This window comes from Acinonyx jubatus, chromosome D3 (assembly GCF_027475565.1).
Source record: "Acinonyx jubatus isolate Ajub_Pintada_27869175 chromosome D3, VMU_Ajub_asm_v1.0, whole genome shotgun sequence".
NCBI lineage: Eukaryota > Metazoa > Chordata > Mammalia > Carnivora > Felidae > Acinonyx > Acinonyx jubatus.
In genome coordinates this window covers 69574682-69581219 of record NC_069392.1, presented here as the reverse complement: position 1 = coordinate 69581219, position 6538 = coordinate 69574682, and the positions used below count along the sequence as shown (strand labels likewise).

Sequence of the window (6538 nt, the reverse complement as noted above, 5' to 3'; positions counted from 1 at the left end):
CACCTGGTCTGAGCAGACCTGAGAATAGCCACATTCTCTGGCGCTGGAACAAGGTCGTTAAGGGTGGAGTCTGATGTCAAATGTGTGTTGTGATTTTCCATAATCCCTGAAAAGTTGCTGCTACACTATCTTGCAAAATTCTTCTGGGGTGGGCTGGCACCTGGCCACAGTCTCAGGGCACTGGCAGCAGCAGGGTCCAGCAAGCGTTCCTCGGCGCAGCCAACATTTGGCCATTGCTCGGTGAGACCCTCCCACAGAGGGGCAGAACAGGTCAAAGCCGCAGTCCTTCAGAAGGAAGGGGCTGGGGAAAACAAGACTCTGAGACAAGACTCAGGAGAGAGGTATTACCTGGTGCTTGGCCACGGACAGTGAAAAAGCGGGGAGCGGACGAAAGCTGAAGATAGGACGGGTGCGCGATTGCTGATTGGGGAGAACAGAGTTCTGATACTAGAGACTGAGTACCTGGGTGACACCATTTTCACCACTCCTGCGCATGTGCATAGGCACCTACAAGCACAACACCACTCCACCCCAGTAGGCTAGCAGCGCCAGGTAGTGGAGAATGGAGCCATTACACTGAGCCCCACCCAACTGGGCCAACTTCGCTCTTCAAGAACACAAGTCTCACTGCCGGCTTAGTTTATGGACTATAAAGCACTACATAGACTGACTTCTAGGGGAAAATGAAGTAATTTCAGTCCTATTTCAATCTGTTAGCAGGTCCATCTATTCAATTTTCTTTCTTTTCTTTTTTTTTTTTTCTTTTTCACTTTTTTCTTGAATACAGAAAGAGAAAAAATTCATTTTTATTTTCAATTTTTATTAAAAATATTTTTCTTTAATTTTTTACATATTTTTTACTTTTGTGTAAATTTTTTCAAATTCTATTTTACTTCCATCATTTTATTTTAGTCTACTTCAATGTATTTCCTTTTTCAAATTTTCAAATGATTTTTTTCCTTTTATTTTTTCTTTTTCATTTCTTTTCTTTTTCTTGAATGCAGAAACAGAAAAATTTCATTTTTACTTTCAATTTCTATTAAAAATATTTTTCTTGAGACTGCTGAGCCCCCGTCCATCCGCCCGCCACCACCCACTCCAGACACAGAACATCCAGTCATGGATAAAAATGAGCTGGTGCAGACGGCCAAGCTGGCCAAGCAGGCTGAGCGATATGATGACATGGCATCCTGCATGAAGTCTGTAATTGAGCAAGGAGCTGAATTATCCAATGAGAGGAATCTTCTCTCAGTTGCTTATAAAAATGTTGTAGGAGCCCGCAGGTCATCCTGGAAGGTCATCTTAAGTATTGAGCAAAAGACGGAAGGTGATGAGAAAAAACAGCAGATGGCTCAAGAATACAGAGAGAAAATTGAGACGGAGCTCAGAAAGATCTGCAATGATGTACTGTCTCCTTTGGAAAAGTTTTTGATCCCCAATGCTTCACAAGCAGAAAGCAAAGTCTTCTATTTGAAAATGATAGGAAACTACTATTGTTACTTGGCTGAGGTTGCTGCTGGTGATGACAAGAAAGGGATTGTGGATCAGTCACAACAAGCATACCAAGAAGCTTTTGAGATCAGCAAAAAGGAAATGCAACCGACACACCCTATCAGTTTGGTCTGGCCCTTAACTTCTCTGTGTTCTATTATGAGATTCTGAACTCCCCGGAGAAAGCCTGTTCTCTTGCAAAGACAGCTTTTGATGAAGCCATTGCTGAACTCGATACATTAAGTGAAGAGTCCTACAAAGACAGCACGCTAATAATGCAATTACTGAGAGACAACTTGACATTGTGGACATCGGATACCCAAGGAGATGAAGCTGAAGCAGAAGGAGGGGAAAATTAACCGGCCTTCCAACTTTTGTCTGCCTCATTCTAAAATTTACACAGCAGACCATTTGTCATCCATGCTGTCCCACAAATAGTTTTTTGTTTACGATTTATGACAGGTTTATGTTACTTCTATTTGAATTTCTATATTTCCCATGGGGTTTTTATGTTTAATATTAGGGGAGTAGAGCAAGTTAACATTTAGGGAGTTATCTGTTTTCATCTTGAGGTGGCCAATATGGGGATGTGGAATTTTTATACTAGTATAAACATTTGGCATAGTACTTTTGGTACATTGTGGATTCACAAGGGCCAGTGTTATAACTGCTTCCATGCCTAAGCAAAGAAAACTGCCTACATATTGGTTTGTCCTGGTGGGGAATAAAAGGGATAATTGGTCCCAGAAAAAAATATTTTTTTTTATTTTTTTCTACTATACTCTACTTTTGTGTAAATTTTTTCAAATTCTATTTTACTCCCATCATCTCATTTTAGTCTACTTCAGTGTATTCATTTTTTTCAAATTCTCAAACGATTTCCTTTTCTTCCCATTTTTTTCTCTGATCTGTCAAACCATTTTCAACACCCAGACCAAAACACGCCTAGGATCTAGCACCATTTATTCAATTTGTGTGTGTTTAATTTTTTAATTTTAATATTTTTTAATTTTAATTTTTCTACCTCATTAATTCCTTTTCTCCCTTAAAAATGACAAAATGAAGGAATTCACCCCAAAAGAAAGAGCATGAAGAAACGACATCCAGGGATTTAACCAACACAGATACAAGCAAGATGTCTGAACCAGAATTTAGAACCACGATAATAAGAATACTAGTTGGAGTCAAAAATAGATTAGAATCCCTTTATGCAGAGATAAAAGAAGTAAAAACTAGTCAGAATGAAATAAAAAATGCTATAACTGAGCTGCAATCATGGGTGGATGCCGCGGCGGCAAGGATGGATGAGGCAGAACAGAGAATCAGTGATATAGAGGACAAACTTATAGAGAATAATGAAGCAGAATAAAAAGAGGGAGATTAAGGCAAAAGAGAACGATTTAAGAACTAGAGATATCAGTGACTCATTAAAAAGGAACAACATTAGAATCATAGGGGTCCCAGAGGAGGAAGAGAGAGAAATAGGGGTAGAAAGTTTATGTGAGCAAATCATAGCAGAAAACTGTCCTAACCTGGGGAAAAACACAAACATCGAAATCCAGGAAGCCCAGAGGACCCCTATTAGATTCAACAAAAACCGACCATCAACAAGGCATATCATAGTCAGATTCACAAAATACTCAGGCAAGGAGAGAATCATGAAAGCAGCAAGGGGAAAAAAAGTCCCTAACCTACAAGGGAAGACAGATGAGGTTTGCAGCAGACTATCCACAGAAACTTGGCAGGCCAGAAAGGAGTGGCAGGATATACTCAATGGGCTGAATCAGAAAAATATGCAGCCAAGAATTCTGTATCCAGCAAGGTTGTCATTCAAAATACAAGGAGAGATAAAAACTTTCACAGACAAAAATTAAAGGAGTTTGTGACCATTAAACCAACCCTACAAGAAATGTTAAGGGGGATTCTCTGAGGGGAGAAAAGATAAAAATACAAATACATACATACATACATACATACATACATACCAAAAGCAACAAAGATTAGAAAGGACCAGAGAACACTACTAGAAACTCCATCTCTACAAGCATCATAATGGCAATAAATTCATATCTTTCAGTACTCACTCTAAATGTCAATGGACTCAATGCTCCAATCAAAAGACATAGGGTAACAGAATGGATAAGAAAACAACATCCATCTATATGCTGTTTACAAGACACCCACTTTATACCTAAAGACACCTTCAGATTGAAAACAAGGGGATGGAGAACCATCTATCATGCTAATGGTCAACAAAAGAAAGCCAGAGTAGCCATACTTATATTAGACAATCTAGACTTTAAAATAAAGACTGTCTCAAGAGATGCAGAAGAGCATTATATCATAATCAAGGGGTCTCTCCACCAAGAAGACCTAACAGTTGTAAACATTTATGTGCCAATTGTGAACACACCCAAATATATAAATCAATTAATCATAAAGAAACTCATTGATAGTAATACCATAATAGTAGGAGATTTCAGCACCCCACTCACAGCAACAGACACATCATCTAATCAAAAATAAACAAGGAAACAATGGCTTTGAATGACACACTGGACCAGATGGACTTAACAGATATATTCAGACATTTCATCCTAAAGCAGAAGAATATACATTCTTCTCCAGTACACATAGAACATTCTCCAGAATAGACCATATAGTGGGACACAAATCAGCCCTAAGTACAAAAAGATCGAGATCATACTGTGCATATTTTAGATCATGATGCTATGAAACTTGAAATCAACCAGAAGAAAAAAATTTGGAAAGGTAAATACTTGGAGACTGAAGAACATCCTACTAAATAATGAATGGGCTAACCAAGAAGTTAAAGAGGAAATTAAAAAGTATATGGAAGTCAATGAAAATGATAACATCACAACCCAAAACCTCTGGGATGCAGCAAAGGTGGTCATAAGAGGAAAGTCTATAGCAATTCAGGCCTTCCCAAAGAAGGAAGAAAGATCTCAGATACACAACCTAACTTTATGCCTTAAAGAGCTGGAAAAAGAACAGCAAATAAAACCCAAAACCAGCATAAGACAGGAAATAATAAAGATTAGAGTAGAAATTAATGCTATCAAAACCAAAAAAAAAAAAAAACAGTATAACAATTAAACCAGAAGCTGGTTCTTTGAAAGAATTAACAAAATTGATAAACCACTAGTCAGTTTGATCAAGAAGAAAAAGGAAAGGACCCAAATAAGTAAAATCAAGAATGAAAGAGGAGAGATCACAACCAACACAGAAATAAAAATAATAATAAGAGAATTTTATAAGCAATTATATGCCAATACAATGGGCAATCTGGAAGAAATGGAAAAATTCCTAGAAACATACACACTACCAAAACTGAAACTGGAAGAAAGAGAAAATTTGAAGAGACCCATAACCAGTAAGGAAATCAAATTAGTAATCAAAAATCTCCCAAAAAACAAGAGTCCAGGGCCAGATGGCTTTCCAAGGGAATTCTACCAAACATTTAAGGAAAAGTTAACACCTGTTCTCTTCAAGGTGTTATCAAAAATAGAAATGGAAGGAAAACTCCCTAACTCTTTCTATGAAGCCAGCAATACCTAGATTCCAAAACCAGACAAAGACCCCACTAAAAAGGAGAACTATAGACCAATTTCCCTGATGAACATGGATGCAAACATTCTCAACAAGATATTAGCCAACCAGATCCAACAATACATTAAAAAAATTATTCACCACGACCAAGTGGGATTTATACCTGGGATGCAGGTCTGGTTCAATATCTGCAAAACAATTAACATGATTCATCACATCAATAATAGAAAGGACAAGAACCATATGATCCTCTCAATATATTCAGAGAAAGAATTTGACAAAATACAGCATCCTTTCTTGATAAAAACCCTCAAGAAAGTAGGGATAGAAGGATCATACCTCAAGATCATAAAAGCCATCTATATGGAAAACCCAAAAGATTCCACCAAAAAACTGCTAGAAATGATTCACGAATTTAGCAAAGTTTCACGATATAAAATCAAGGCACAGCCATAAGTTGTATTCCTATATACCAACAATGAAGCCACAGAAAGAGAAATCAAGGAATCGATCCCATTTACAGTTGAACCAAAAACCATAAAGTACCTAGGAATAAATCTAACCAAAGAGGTGAAAAATCTATACACTGAAAACTATAGAAAGCTTATTAAAGAAATTGAATAAGACACAAAAAAAATGGAAAAAGATTCCATGCTTCTGGATAGGAAGAACAAATATGGTTAAAATGTTGATACTACCCAAAGCAATCTACACATTCAATGCAATCCCTATCAAAATAACACCAGCATTCTTCACAGAGCTAGAACAAAAAATCCTAAAATTTGTATGGGACCAGAAAAGACCCTGAATAGCCAAAGTAATCTTGAAAAAGAAAACCAAAGCAGGAGGCATCACAATCCCAGATTTCAAGCTATACTACAAAGCTGTAATCATCAAGACAGTATGGTACTGGCACAAGAACAGACACTCAGATCCATGGAACAGAACAGAGAACCCAGAAATGGACCCACAAACATATGGCCAACTAATCTTTGACAAAGCAGGAAAGAATATCTAATGGAATAAAGACAGTCTCTTCAGCCAGTGGTGCTGGGAAAACTGGACAGCAACATGCAGAAGAATGAACCTGGACCACTTTCTTACACCATACACAAAAATAAACTCAAAATGGATGAAAGACCTCAATGTAAGACAGGAAGCCACCACAATCCTCAAGGAGAAAGCAGGCAAAAACCTCTTCGATCTTGGCCACAGCAACTTCTTACTCAACACGTCTCCAGAGGCAAGGGAAACAAAAGCAAAAATGAACTACTGGGACCTCATCAAAACAAAAACCTTCTGCACAGTGAAGGAAATAATCAGCAAAACTAAAAGGCAGCCAACGTAATGGGAGAAGATATTTGCAAATGACATATCAGATAAAGGGTTAGTATCCAAAATCTATAAAGAACTTATCAAACTCAACACCCAAAAAACAATCCAGTGAAGAAATGGACAAAAGACATGAATAGAC

At 37.6% G+C, this 6538-nt stretch overlaps 1 pseudogene; it reads left to right on the top strand.

Annotated features, from left to right (window-relative positions):
• The first annotated feature begins 1062 nt into the window (after positions 1 to 1062).
• On the top strand, positions 1063 to 2249 carry LOC106981226 (14-3-3 protein zeta/delta-like; annotated as a pseudogene).
• The last annotated feature ends 4289 nt before the right edge of the window (positions 2250 to 6538 follow it).